General features: G+C 45.0%; 2 pseudogenes; one reads left to right on the plus strand and one right to left on the minus strand.

The window, feature by feature from the left end:
- The window catches only part of LOC135513351 (methionine synthase-like), a 40,783-nt pseudogene extending 32,303 nt beyond the window's left edge, over positions 1 to 8,480 (minus strand).
- Positions 8,481 to 8,568: 88 nt separating this feature from the next.
- Positions 8,569 to 15,701, plus strand: part of LOC135513352 (alpha-actinin-2-like) — a 104,599-nt pseudogene continuing 97,466 nt past the window's right edge.

A 15,701-nucleotide genomic window follows, 5' to 3' on the forward strand; every position in this document is an offset into this window, starting at 1 on the left:
ATCGTGTTGGTCTGAGAGGGTAACAGATACATAGTGTAGGTCTGAGAGGGTAACAGATACATCGTGTAGGTCTAAGAGGGTAACAGATACATAGTGTAGGTCTGAGGGTAACAGATACATAGTGTAGGTCTGAGAGGGTAACAGATACATAGTGTAGGTCTGAGAGGGTAACAGATACATAGTGTAGGTCTGAGAGGCCTTATAGACCCTGAGAGGGTAACAGATACATAGTGTAGGTCTGAGAGGGTAACAGATACATAGTGTAGGTCTGAGGGTAACAGATACATAGTGTAGGTCTGAGGGGGTAACAGATACATAGTGTAGGTCTGAGAGGGTAACAGATACATAGTGTAGGTCTGAGAGGGTAACAGATACATAGTGTAGGTCTGAGGGGGTAACAGATACATAGTGTAGGTCTGAGGGGGTAACAGATACATAGTGTAGGTCTGAGAGGGTAACAGATACATAGTGTAGGTCTGAGAGGGTAACAGATACATAGTGTAGGTCTGAGAGGGTAACAGATACATAGTGTAGGTCTGAGAGGGTAACAGATACATAGTGTAGGTCCGAGAGGGTAACAGATACATAGTGTAGGTCTGAGAGGTAACAGATACATAGTGTAGGTCTGAGGGTAACAGATACATAGTGTAGGTCTGAGAGGGTAACAGATACATAGTGTAGGTCTGAGAGGGTAACAGATACATAGTGTAGGTCTGAGAGGGTAACAGATACATAGTGTAGGTCTGAGAGGGTAACAGATACATAGTGTAGGTCTGAGAGGGTAACAGATACATAGTGTAGGTCCGAGAGGGTAACAGATACATAGTGTAGGTCCGAGAGGCCTTATAGACCCTGAGAGGGTAACAGATACATAGTGTAGGTCTGAGGGGGTAACAGATACATAGTGTAGGTCTGAGAGGGTAACAGATACATAGTGTAGGTCTGAGAGGGTAACAGATACATAGTGTAGGTCTGAGAGGGTAACAGATACATAGTGTAGGTCTGAGGGGGTAACAGATACATAGTGTAGGTCTGAGGGTAACAGATATATAGTGTAGGTCTGAGAGGGTAACAGATATATAGTGTAGGTCTGAGGGTAACAGATACATAGTGTAGGTCTGAGGGTAACAGATACATAGTGTAGGTCTGAGAGGGTAACAGATATATAGTGTAGGTCTGAGGGTAACAGATACATAGTGTAGGTCTGAGGGTAACAGATATATAGTGTAGGTCTGAGAGGGTAACAGATACATAGTGTAGGTCTGAGAGGGTAACAGATACATAGTGTAGGTCTGAGAGGGTAACAGATACATAGTGTAGGTCCGAGAGGCCTTATAGACCCTGAGAGGGTAACAGATACATAGTGTAGGTCTGAGAGGGTAACAGATACATAGTGTAGGTCTGAGGGTAACAGATACATAGTGTAGGTCTGAGAGGGTAACAGATATATAGTGTAGGTCTGAGGGTAACAGATACATAGTGTAGGTCTGAGGGTAACAGATATATAGTGTAGGTCTGAGAGGGTAACAGATACATAGTGTAGGTCCGAGAGGGTAACAGATACATAGTGTAGGTCCGAGAGGCCTTATAGACCCTGATAGAGTAACAGATACATAGTGTAGGTGTGAGAGGGTAACAGATATATAGTGTAGGTCTGAGGGGTAACAGATACATAGTGTAGGTCTGAGAGGGTAACAGATACATGGTGTAGGTGTGAGAGGGTAACAGATATATAGTGTAGGTCTGAGAGGGTAACAGATACATCGTGTAGGTCTGAGGGTAACAGATACATAGTGTAGGTCCGAGAGGGTAACAGATACATAGTGTAGGTCTGAGGGGGTAACAGATACATAGTGTAGGTCTGAGAGGGTAACAGATACATAGTGTAGGTCTGAGGGGGTAACAGATACATAGTGTAGGTCCGAGAGGGTAACAGATACATAGTGTAGGTCTGAGAGGCCTTATAGACCCTGAGAGGGTAACAGATACATAGTGTAGGTCTAAGAGGGTAACAGATACATAGTGTAGGTCTGAGAGGGTAACAGATACATAGTGTAGGTCCGAGAGGGTAACAGGTACATAGTGTAGGTCTGAGAGGGTAACAGATACATAGTGTAGGTCCGAGAGGCCTTATAGACCCTGAGAGGGTAACAGATACATAGTGTAGGTCTGAGAGGGTAACAGATACATAGTGTAGGTCTGAGAGGGTAACAGATACATAGTGTAGGTCCGAGAGGGTAACAGATACATAGTGTTGGTGTGAGAGGGTAACAGATACATAGTGTAGGTCTGAGAGGGTAACAGATACATAGTGTAGGTCCGAGAGGCCTTATAGACCCTGAGAGGGTAACAGATACATCGTGTAGGTCCGAGAGGGTAACAGATACATAGTGTAGGTCTGAGGGGGTAACAGATACATAGTGTAGGTCTGAGGGGGTAACAGATACATAGTGTAGGTCCGAGAGGCCTTATAGACCCTGAGAGGGTAACAGATACATAGTGTAGGTCTGAGAGGGTAACAGATACATAGTGTAGGTCTGAGAGGGTAACAGATACATAGTGTAGGTCTGAGGGGGTAACAGATACATAGTGTAGGTCTGAGAGGGTAACAGATACATAGTGTAGGTCCGAGAGGCCTTATAGACCCTGAGAGGGTAACAGATACATAGTGTAGGTCTGAGAGGGTAACAGATACATAGTGTAGGTCTGAGAGGGTAACAGATACATAGTGTAGGTCCGAGAGGGTAACAGATACATAGTGTAGGTCTGAGAGGGTAACAGATACATAGTGTAGGTCCGAGAGGGTAACAGATACATAGTGTAGGTCTGAGAGGGTAACAGATACATAGTGTAGGTCTGAGAGGGTAACAGATACATAGTGTAGGTCTGAGAGGGTAACAGATACATAGTGTAGGTCTGAGAGGGTAACAGATATATAGTGTAGGTCTGAGAGGGTAACAGATACATAGTGTAGGTCTAAGAGGGTAACAGATACATAGTGTAGGTCTGAGAGGGTAACAGATACATAGTGTAGGTCCGAGAGGGTAACAGATACATCGTGTAGGTCTGAGAGGGTAACAGATACATAGTGTAGGTCTAAGAGGGTAACAGATACATCGTGTAGGTCTGAGAGGGTAACAGATACATCGTGTAGGTCTGAGAGGGTAACAGATACATCGTGTAGGTCTGTAGTGACATGTCACCACTGTCAGGGCTCTGAAAACACCTGCCATTCTGCCCCTTTGCAGTGACATCAGTCGAAAGAGAAGGAATAAGCCTAAAACAACAAGCTGTTCTCTTACTGACGTTCCTGAAGTCTGGTCTTTCCACTGAGGGAGACACAGACAGGGTTTTATTGGTGGGGCCCACGGCGCCCGCCACGTATCTCTTACAACCTGGTAATCAAAAACAAAGGTTTGTGAGTTACAAACACGGAAATAGACACCTATTACACACAATGTTGTCATGACAAACACGATAATACACATCTATTACACACAATGTTGTCAATGTCAAATAGTTTTTTTTTCCCTCCAATGACGATCAGCTGACCTGTTTGGTTGGTGATGTCATCTGCTGCTTTCCTGGCTATTTCTGCTGATACCTTGTTCATACGATAAGCCTGGGAAAACATCAGGGAGTCAAACAACCTGAATGAGTGAGTGAGACATTTATTGTGTCAAGTCACCTTTCAGGAACTGTCACGAGAAATTTTAATGTTGGTTGGATCTCGTCACCGTTTCTGTCGTGCACCAGTTCGCCACCGGCCTGTAAAGACCCCTCAGAAAGGGGCCAGGTCTTTAATCTACAGATATTTCATCCGCCCATGCATGTTTTCGGTGTCTCCATGGAACGACAGAAAAAGAAATCCGGCTCGAAGGACCAAACTGTCACGAGAATTTTCAATCCCAATAATGATAACTTATTTAAACTTTGACCCCAAGGTTTGTAAGACCCTGGGTTTAATAATAATTAGGCAAAGACTCAGCTTATGCAAAAGTCCGTAAAGTTCTGAAATCAAAAATGCAAAACGCAGTCTTTATAACACACACACACAAACAAGTTCAAATCTTAAGCTCCGCCTTGCTCAGACAGTCAGTGTTTTTCCACTACACAGATACATTGTTTCTTTAATCTGCAACATGTTTCATAATGTTTCCACTACACAGATACATTGTTTCTTTAATCTGCAACATGTTTCATAATGTTTCCACTACACAGATACATTGTTTCTTTAATCTGCAACATGTTTCATAATGGTTCCACAAGCCTAACAGCTTCTCCCCTCCACGGGTGGAGACAGAATGTACTGTAAGGAACGCGGTAATACAACTCGTCTGTCGATCGCTCCTCTTATCATTTGTTTCCTACATGCACCCTGCTTACATACTAAAAAAAGAGCCCAATGTTCTTTTTCTAACTCTAACTAAAACTACACACGTCATCAGATTATAGTTTTATGATTCTAATACATTTCATACAATTATATGGTTTCAGGGTGGAATTATTTAGTCATTACTTTAAACATATAGATTCCATTATCGGGAACCTATCCCTTACTGACGACATGTGATCTAATGTTGAGATAACAGCTTTTGATTGGTGATCTGATATTGAGATAACAGCTTCTGATTGGGTGATCTAATGTTGAGATAACAGCTTTTGATTGGTGATCTGATATTGAGATAACAGCTTCTGATTGGGTGATCTGATGTTGCGATAACAGCTTTTGATTGGTGATCTGATATTGCGATAACAGCTTCTGATTGGGTGATCTGATGTTGTGATAACAGCTTTTGATTGGTGATCTGATATTTCGATAACAGCTTTTGATTGGTGATCTGATGTTGCGATAACAGCTTCTGATTGGTGATCTGATGTTGCGATAACAGCTTCTGATTGGTCATCGGAGTGTTATTCTACAGACCGCCCCACTGTCCCGTTCTCTTACCAAGTGTCCCAGTCCGTAGTCGGCCTGGGCGATACAGGTGCTACTGAAAGTGTTGGTCTCAATGATGTCTGCCCCGGCCAGCAGGTATTCCTAGGAACAAACACAAGAGTCAATGATGTCTGCCCAGGCCAGCAGGTACTCCTAGGAACAAACACAACAGTCAATGATGTCTGTCCCGGCCAGCAGGTACTCCTAGGAACAAACACAAGAGTCAATGATGTCTGTCCCGGCCAGCAGGTATTCCTAGGAACAAACACAACAGTCAATGATGTCTGCCCCTGCCAGCAGGTATTCCTAGGAACAAACACAACAGTCAATGATGTCTGCCCCTGCCAGCAGGTATTCCTAGGAACAAACACAAGAGTCAATGATGTCTGTCCAGGCCAGCAGGTATTCCTAGGAACAAACACAACAGTCAATGATGTCTGTCCCGCCAGCAGGTATTCCTAGGAACAAACACAAGAGTCAATGATGTCTTCCCCTGACAGCAGGTATTCCTAGGAACAAACACAAGAGAGGAGCGTCAATGCTTATCCACGCAGCAGCATTTCACCAATCAAAAAGGGTCATCTCATCCCGTCCGTCTCTCTCTCTCCCACAAAAAGACCGGAAACATGTCTCAATGACAGATCAACAATTCTAGGTGCAGGTTAATTATTACTAGGCGTAACTTAACTGCCTTGTTCCGGGGAACATTGGGTTAACTGTCTTGTTCAGGGGAACAGTGGGTTAACTGTCTTGTTCAGGGGAACAGTGGGTTAACTGTCTTGTTCAGGGGAACAGTGGGTTAACTGTCTTGTTCAGGGGAACAGTGGGTTAACTGCCTGGTTCAGGGGAACAGTGGGTTAACTGCCTTGTTCAGGGGAACAGTGGGGTTAACTGCCTTGTTCAGGGGAACAGTGGGTTAACTGCCTTGTTCAGGGGAACATTGGGTTAACTGCCTTGTTCCGGGGAACACTGGGTTAACTGCCTGGTTCAGGGGAACAGTGGGTTAACTGCCTTGTTCAGGGGAACAGTGGGTTAACTGCCTTGTTCAGGGGAACAGTGGGTTAACTGCCTTGTTCAGGGGAACAGTGGGTTAACTGCCTTGTTCAGGGGAACAGTGGGTTAACTGTCTTGTTCAGGGGAACAGTGGGTTAACTGCCTGGTTCAGGGAACAGTGGGTTAACTGCCTTGTTCAGGGGAACAGTGGGGTTAACTGCCTTGTTCAGGGGAACAGTGGGTTAACTGCCTTGTTCAGGGAACATTGGGTTAACTGCCTTGTTCCGGGGAACACTGGGTTAACTGCCTTGTTCCGGGGAACAGTGGGTTAACTGCCTTGTTCCGGGGAACACTGGGTTAACTGCCTTGTTCCGGGGAACACTGGGTTAACTGCCTTGTTCCGGGGAACACTGGGTTAACTGCCTTGTTCCGGGAACACTGGGTTAACTGCCTTGTTCCGGGGAACACTGGGTTAACTGCCTTGTTCCGGGGAACACTGGGTTAACTGCCTTGTTCCGGGAACACTGGGTTAACTGCCTTGTTCCGGGGAACACTGGGTTAACTGCCTTGTTCCGGGGAACACTGGGTTAACTGCCTTGTTCCGGGAACACTGGGTTAACTGCCTTGTTCCGGGGAACACTGGGTTAACTGCCTTGTTCCGGGAACACTGGGTTAACTGCCTTGTTCCGGGGAACACTGGGTTAACTGCCTTGTTCCGGGGAACACTGGGTTAACTGCCTTGTTCCGGGGAACACTGGGTTAACTGCCTTGTTCCGGGGCAGAACGACAGATTTTTACCTTGTCCGCTCGATTTGAACTTGCAACCTTCTGGTGTGTTGCTGTCCTGGATAACGTGGACCACTCTTTAACTCCACTGACCGGACCTTGTGTATGTTGTAGGTGACATCACCGTACCTTGTGTATATTGTAGGTGACATCACCGTACCTTGTGTATGTTGTAGGTGACATCACCGTACCTTGTGTATGTTGTAGGTGACATCACCGTACCTTGTGTATGTTGTAGGTGACATCACCGTACCTTGTGTATATTGTAGGTGACATCACCGTACCTTGTGTATGTTGTAGGTGACATCACCGTACCTTGTGTATGTTGTAGGTGACATCACCGTACCTTGTGTATGTTGTAGGTGACATCACCGTACCTTGTGTATGTTGTAGGTGACATCACCGTACCTTGTGTATGTTGTAGGTGACATCACCATACCTTGTGTATATTGTAGATGACATCACTCTGTGTGATGCTCAGCAGGTCGTTGTTGCCCTTCAGGCTGTGGGTGTGGTCTTTAAACTCCTCCCCCCTGAAATGCTCCTCCTCCAATCGCCTCTCCTGGATCATGGTGCCCATCCCTCCATCTAGTATCATGATCCTCTGCCCCAACAGCTCCCTGAGCTCAGCCTCTAGGGCAGGTCTGCTAGGGCCACTACCTGAGGTATGCAACATATTACATGTTAATATGATTATGACATGTTAAATATGTTCCCATCCCTCCATCTAGTATCATGATCCTCTTCTTCTAGGGCACGTCTGCAGTTAGCATATTACTTGTTAATATGGTTCTATAAACTGGTTGAGAGAATGCCAGGCTGTCATTTAAGGTAAAGGGTGGCTACTTTGAAGAATCTGAAATATATTTTGATTTGTTTTATCACTTTGGTTACTACATGATTCCATATGTGTTATTTCATAGTTTTGATGTCTTCACTATTATTCTACAATGTTGAAAATAGTAAATATAAAGAAAAACCCTGGAATGAGTAGGTGTGTCCCCACGCTTGACTGGTACTGTATATATATAATAATATTTATGTGGAGGGGGGTTGATCTACAAAAGGCCCACCAGTTGTCCATTACCGAGATGGAGATGTTAGTCAACTCGCTTGTTTACAGGGAAGTGGTTTACACGTGTCAGGCCAGCTGGGGTGTATTCATTACGCCTGTTCAGTTGTAAAAACTTTTCTTAAAATGGAAACAAACGGAACGGGGATAAGACTTAAATGAATTTGTCCAATGGAAACAGTAGTTACACGTTTTGCAACTAAAACGAGAGTTTATATATTCTACAAATTCAGTTCAACTCGAGTTTTACAAATAACACCAGAGTTTCTATTGGATAAATGCAGGTTTCGTTTCCGTGAGGTTTAGAAACGTTTAGTGTCAAGACATTGTGACCCAAGTTACGATCTCTCTCTCTGCCCGTGTTTTGCTCACGTTACTCTACCAGGCAGGGGAACATGCAGACAGCACATGTTGACTAACTCGCTATGTTGCTGTCTATCTATCTATCTATCTCTCTATGAATAAATAAAAACGTTTGGCATTTCGGGTTGCTGGATGGGAAAATGTCGACCGTTAATTGACGTGGATATGTAGCTAACTAACCAACTGCAACTATCTAGCCAGTCATTGACAGCTGCTCGGCAGCCAGCTCATATCGAGCTAAATATTAAACCAGGAAGTTGCAACCGTTTACCTTTTGTTGTTGAACTCTCATATATTGTAGGAGCCATGGCGTTGTAATTCTTCTTCTTCTTTGCTTGTTTTCACTGCAAAGGAACAAAAAGTGCCTGAAGAGAGCAACCCACACTGACCCTACCGGCGGCCGCTTGTCAACTCAATGTCCTTAAATCACTTTCCTCCGTCTGGCGTGGAGGAGCGGCACAACCACGCAGGCGGAACGACGCTGCGGAACTACGCTGCACGCTGTGATACCACGCAGGTGGCACCACGCTGCACGCTACGGAACCACGCAGGTGGAACCACGCTGCACGCTGCGGAACCACGCTGCACGCTGCGGAACCACGCAGGCAGAACCACACGCTGCAGAACCACGCAGGCGCAGGTTTGATTGAGCAACATTCAGGTCCTTCCAGGAGAAGAATTACATCGATATGACGTGCCCGTACCTATCTGGTTACATGTTGTAGGTGTCAGCTCTCTGAAAGGGAACGCTGGTTTGACACAGATTACAAAGCCTTTTATTTAAATAAGGCGTTTAAAATCATGTCTGAAAATGTATTGATTTCGATTGATGTTATTTTATTCGTTACTTCACAAAACCTAGAAAGTAAAACCTGGGCGGAAAAAAACATGTCCTAAAAGAATCAAAAAGTCCATCTGCCTGTATTGTGCCGTAATCGACAGGTATCACGCGGATATTCAGAACGTCCAGCAAAACAGAAGAAAAACAACCAAAACGTTTTAATCACAGAGTTTATTTTCTGCTCGTTTGCCTTACACTCGGAACGCTTCATAACTCCAGACTCCACACCGACTGCCGAGGGGACTAAATGTTGTAGTTTTACCCAGACAAAACAGTTATTTTACAGTTATATTATTTTGTTTCTGGCATCAACACACCCTCGTTTCTGCCATATCATGAGGCTCCGGGTGAAAGTTTCCCCCGAGGTACAGACCTCGGATCAGCTTCCCCTCCCCCAAGCTTTACACAAAACATTAATGGGGAGAAACGCTAGACTGACTCAAAATGAGCCTTTAGGGGAAACCTGACTCGACTCTAATCACGAAACCCAAGTTTTCACTCGTTTTGACAATAAATAGTACTGCAGTTCTGACATACTGGAAGCCTGGGTGGATTATAATGTAGCCTGGGGGGATTATAATGTAGCCTGGGGGGATTATAATGTAGCCTGGGGGGATTATAATGTAGCCTGGATGGATTATAATGTAGCCTGGGGATTATAATGTAGCCTGGGTGGATTATAATGTAGCCTGGGGGGATTATAATGTAGCCTGGGGAGATTATAATGTAGCCTGGGTGGATTATAATGTAGCCTGGGGGGATTATAATGTAGCCTGGATGGATTATAATGTAGCCTGGGGGGGATTATAATGTAGCCTGGGGAGATTATAATGTAGCCTGGGTGGATTATAATGTATCCTGGGTGGATTATAATGTAGCCTGGGGGGATTATAATGTAGCCTGGGTGGATTATAATGTAGCCTGGGGGGGATTATAATGTAGCCTGGGTGGATTATAATGTAGCCTGGATGGATTATAATGTAGTCTGGGGGGATTATAATGTAGCCTGGGGGATTATAATGTAGCCTGGGTGGATTATAATGTAGCCTGGGGGGTTTATAATGTAGCCTGGGTGGATTATAATGTAGCCTGGGTGGATTATAATGTAGCCTTGGGGGATTATAATGTAGTCTGGGGTGGATTATAATGTAGCCTTGGGGGATTATAATGTAGCCTGGGTGGATTATAATGTAGCCTGGGGGATTATAATGTAGCCTGGGGGGGATATAATGTAGCCTGGGGTTTTTTAATGTAGCCTGGGGGGATTATAATGTAGCCTGGGTGGATTATAATGTAGCCTGGATGGATTATAATGTAGTCTGGGGGGATTATAATGTAGCCTGGGGGATTATAATGTAGCCTTGAGGGGATTATAATGTAGCCTGGGGGGTTTATAATGTAGCCTGGGGTTTTTTTAATGTAGCCTGGGGGGATTATAATGTAGCCTGGGGGGTTTATAATGTAACCTGGGGGGATTATAATGTAGCCTGGGGGGATATAATGTAGCCTGGGGATTATAATGTAGCCTGGGGGTTTATAATGTAGCCTGGGGGATTATAATGTAGCCTGGGGGGATTATAATGTAGCCCGGATGGATTATAATGTAGCCTGGGTGGATTATAATGTAGCCTGGGTGGATTATAATGTAGCCTGGGGGTGATTATAATGTAGCCTGGGGGGTTTATAATGTAGCCTGGGGGGATTATAATGTAGCCTGGGGGTGATTATAATGTAGCCTGGGGGGGTTATAATGTAGCCTGGGTGGATTATAATGTAGCCTGGGGGTGATTATAATGTAGCCTGGGGGGTTTATAATGTAGCCTGGGGGATTATAATGTAGCCTGGGTGGATTATAATGTAGCCTGGGGAGATTATAATGTAGCCTGGGTGGATTATAATGTAGCCTGGGGGGATTATAATGTAGCCTGGGGGGATTATAATGTAGCCTGGGTGGATTATAATGTAGCCTGGGTGGATTATAATGTAGCCTGGATGGATTATAATGTAGCCTGGGTGGATTATAATATAGCCTGGGGGGATTATAATGTAGCCTGGGGGGATTATAATGTAGCCTGGGTGGATTATAATGTAGCCTGGGGAGATTATAATGTAGCCTGGGTGGATTATAATGTAGCCTGGGGAGATTATAATGTAGCCTGGGTGGATTATAATGTAGCCTGGGGAGATTATAATGTAGCCTTGAGGGGATTATAATGTAGCCTGGGGAGATTATAATGTAGCCTGGGGGGATTATAATGTAGCCTGGGGAGATTATAATGTAGCCTGGGGAGATTATAATGTAGCCTGGGTGGATTATAATGTAGCCTGGGGAGATTATAATGTAGCCTGGGGGGATTATAATGTAGCCTTGAGGGGATTATAATGTAGCCTGGGGACATTATAATGTAGCCTGGGGGGATTATAATGTAGCCTGGGGGGTTTATAATGTAGCCTGGGTGGATTATAATGTAGCCTGGGTGGATTATAATGTAGCCTGGGGAGATTATAATGTAGCCTGGATGGATTATAATGTAGCCTGGGGGGATTATAATGTAGCCTGGGGAGATTATAATGTAGCCTTGAGGGGATTATAATGTAGCCTGGGGAGATTATAATGTAGCCTGGGGGGATTATAATGTAGCCTGGGGAGATTATAATGTAGCCTGGGGAGATTATAATGTAGCCTGGGTGGATTATAATGTAGCCTGGGGAGATTATAATGTAGCCTGGGGGGATTATAATGTAGCCTTGAGGGGATTATAATGTAGCCTGGGGACATTATAATGTAGCCTGGGGGGATTATAATGTAGCCTGGGGGGTTTATAATGTAGCCTGGGTGGATTATAATGTAGCCTGGGTGGATTATAATGTAGCCTGGGGGGATTATAATGTAGCCTGGAGGGATTATAATGTAGCCTGGGTGGATTATAATGTAGCCTGGGGGGATTATAATGTAGCCTGGGTGGATTATAATGTAGCCTGGGGGGATTATAATGTAGATATCAGATCTGGGACCAGGCTAGTGAGATCAGATCTGGGACCAGGGCTAGTGAGATCAGATATGGGACCAGACTAGTGATATCAGATCTGGGACCAGGCTAGTGAGATCAGATCTGGGACCAGGCTAGTGAGATCAGATCTGGGACCAGGCTAGTGAGATCAGATCTGAGTCCAGGCTAGTGAGATCAGATCTGGGACCAGGCTAGTGAGATCAGATCTGGGACCAGGCTAGTGAGATCCGATCTGAGACCAGGCTCGTGAGATCAGATCTGGGACCAGGCGAGTGAGATCAGATCTGGGACCAGGCTAGTGAGATCAGATCTGGGACCAGGCTAGTGAGATCAGATCTGAGTCCAGGCTAGTGAGATCAGATCTGGGGGGATTATAATGTAGCCTGGGGGTGATTATAATGTAGCCTGGGGGGTTATAATGTAGCCTGGGTGGATTATAATGTAGCCTGGGGGTGATTATAATGTAGCCTGGGGGGTTTATAATGTAGCCTGGGGGGGATTATAATGTAGCCTGGGTGGATTATAATGTAGCCTGGGAGATTATAATGTAGCCTGGGTGGATTATAATGTAGCCTGGGGGATTATAATGTAGCCTGGGGGGGATTATAATGTAGCCTGGGTGGATTATAATGTAGCCTGGGTGGATTATAATGTAGCCTGGATGGATTATAATGTAGCCTGGATGGATTATAATATAGCCTGGGGGATTATAATGTAGCCTGGGGGGATTATAATGTAGCCTGGGTGGATTATAATGTAGCCTGGGGAGATTATAATGTAGCCTGGGTGGATTATAATGTAGCCTGGGAGATTATAATGTAGCCTGGGTGGATTATAATGTAGCCTGGGGAGATTATAATGTAGCCTTGAGGGGGATTATAATGTAGCCTGGGGAGATTATAATGTAGCCTGGGGGATTATAATGTAGCCTGGGGAGATTATAATGTAGCCTGGGGGAGATTATAATGTAGCCTGGGTGGATTATAATGTAGCCTGGGGAGATTATATATAATGTAGCCTGGGGGATTATAATGTAGCCTCGAGGGGATTATAATGTAGCCTGGGGACATTATAATGTAGCCTGGGGGGATTATAATGTAGCCTGGGGGTTTATAATGTAGCCTGGGTGGATTATAATGTAGCCTGGGTGGATTATAATGTAGCCTGGGGGGATTATAATGTAGCCTGGATGGATTATAATGTAGCCTGTGGGGATTATAATGTAGCCTGGGGGAGATTATAATGTAGCCTTGAGGGATTATAATGTAGCCTGGGGAGATTATAATGTAGCCTGGGGGGATTATAATGTAGCCTGGGGAGATTATAATGTAGCCTGGGGAGATTATAATGTAGCCTGGGTGGATTATAATGTAGCCTGGGGAGATTATAATGTAGCCTGGGGGGATTATAATGTAGCCTTGAGGGGATTATAATGTAGCCTGGGGACATTATAATGTAGCCTGGGGGGATTATAATGTAGCCTGGGGGGTTTATAATGTAGCCTGGGTGGATTATAATGTAGCCTGGGTGGATTATAATGTAGCCTGGGGGGATTATAATGTAGCCTGGAGGGATTATAATGTAGCCTGGGTGGATTATAATGTAGCCTGGGGGGATTATAATGTAGCCTGGGTGGATTATAATGTAGCCTGGGGGGATTATAATGTAGATATCAGATCTGGGACCAGGCTAGTGAGATCAGATCTGGGACCAGGGCTTGAGATCAGATATGGGACCAGACTAGTGATATCAGATCTGGGACCAGGCCTCAGATCTGGGACCAGGCTAGTGAGATCAGATCTGGGACCAGGCTAGTGAGATCAGATCTGAGTCCAGGCTAGTGAGATCAGATCTGGGACCAGGCTAGTGAGATCAGATCTGGGACCAGGCTAGTGAGATCCGATCTGAGACCAGGCTCGTGAGATCAGATCTGGGACCAGGCGAGTGAGATCAGATCTGGGACCAGGCTAGTGAGATCAGATCTGGGACCAGGCTAGTGAGATCAGATCTGAGTCCAGGCTAGTGAGATCAGATCTGGGACCAGGCTAGTGAGATCCGATCTGAGACCAGGCTCGTGAGATCAGATCTGGGACCAGGCGAGTGAGATCAGATCTGGGACCAGGCTAGTGAGATCAGATCTGGCACCAGGCTAGTGAGATCAGATCTGAGACTAGGCTAGTGAGATCAGATCTGGGACCAGGCGAGTGAGATCAGATCTGGGACCAGGCTAGTGAGATCAGATCTGGCACCAGGCTAGAGAGATCAGATCTGAGACCAGGCTCGTGAGATCAGATCTGGGACCAGGCTAGTGAGATCAGATCTGAGACCAGGCTAGGTGAGATCAGATCTGGGACCAGGCTAGTGAGATCAGATCTGAGACCAGGCTAGGTGAGATCAGATATGGGACCAGGCTAGTGAGATCAGATCTGAGTCCAGGCTAGCATACAGGGTCCTTTTTCATTCATTTTAGGCACTGAACAGACGAGGCAAAAACTTCCCCTGTTTTTTATGTTTATAATTTAGAAGAGTGCAAACACTGATACAATACAAGCTTCTCATAAATTCATATCTTTAGGTCTCCATCGGTGACTAGCAAATAACTTAGTAGCGCTTTTTATGTGTCAGTTACTTTTTATGTGTAAGTTACTTTAATGTGTAAGTTACTTTTATGTGTAACTTTTTGTGTAAATTACTTTTTATGTGTAAGTTACTTTTATGTGACTCACTTGTAAATTTCACATTTACTGATTCATAATTTGTTTTAATTCTAGTGAATGAATCCTGCTCAGTCCTTTGAAATAAATATTTCTCCCTACTCTTTCAAAATCATACACTCATGAAACGGCTTTAAAATGCTTTGTAATTTCTCAAAAATAACTCCCTTTAGTACCGGTCAAACCACAAATCAATTTTAGATGTAAATGTGTGGAACAAAATGGGGCGAGACTGACAACAAGGTCAGGGTGCATTTCTGGTGTGTGAAGCTAGAGGTCGCTCTCCCCATAGAGGGCCGTGGAGAAGGCAGTGTAGTCCAGAGCCCCTGGGACCCCGTCAGGCCCATTGTACAGGGGCATCCTGGAGATACAGTACTCTGCCTGCTCAGGGGGCAGCTCTCTACGCAGCTCCTCCAGCAGGATGAAGGGCTATGGAAAGGATACGACACACAGTGACATTAGTGAACGCATTGGAGATGACGTCGTAAAATAGACTTTTAAATAAATTGTGACGTGACTTTGACTAGAGAGAGAGAGAAAGTGCTCGAGAGAGTAAGCATGAGACAGATAAAGGAAAGGGGTGAAAGAGGAAGAGACAGACAGAGACAGAGAGAAAGTGAGAGACAGAGAGGAAGAGACAGACAGAGACAGAGAGGAAGTGAGGAGACACAGAGAGGAAGAGACAGAGACAGAGACAGAGAGGAAGAGACAGACAGAGACAGAGAGGAAGAGAGTGAGAGACCCAGAGAGGAAGAGACAGACAGAGACAGAGAGAAAGCATGAGACAGATAAAGGAAAGGGGTGAAAGAGGAAGAGACAGACAGAGACAGAGAGGAAGAGACAAACAGAGACAGAGAGACAGTGAGAGACAGAGAGGAAGAGACAGACAGAGACAGAGAGAAAGTGAGTGAGACACAGAGAGGAAGAGACAGACAGAGACAGAGAGGAAGTGAGTGAGACACAGAGAGGAAGAGACAGACAG

This window comes from Oncorhynchus masou, chromosome 24, assembly GCF_036934945.1.
Source record: "Oncorhynchus masou masou isolate Uvic2021 chromosome 24, UVic_Omas_1.1, whole genome shotgun sequence".
In the NCBI taxonomy this organism is placed as follows: Eukaryota; Metazoa; Chordata; class Actinopteri; order Salmoniformes; family Salmonidae; genus Oncorhynchus; species Oncorhynchus masou.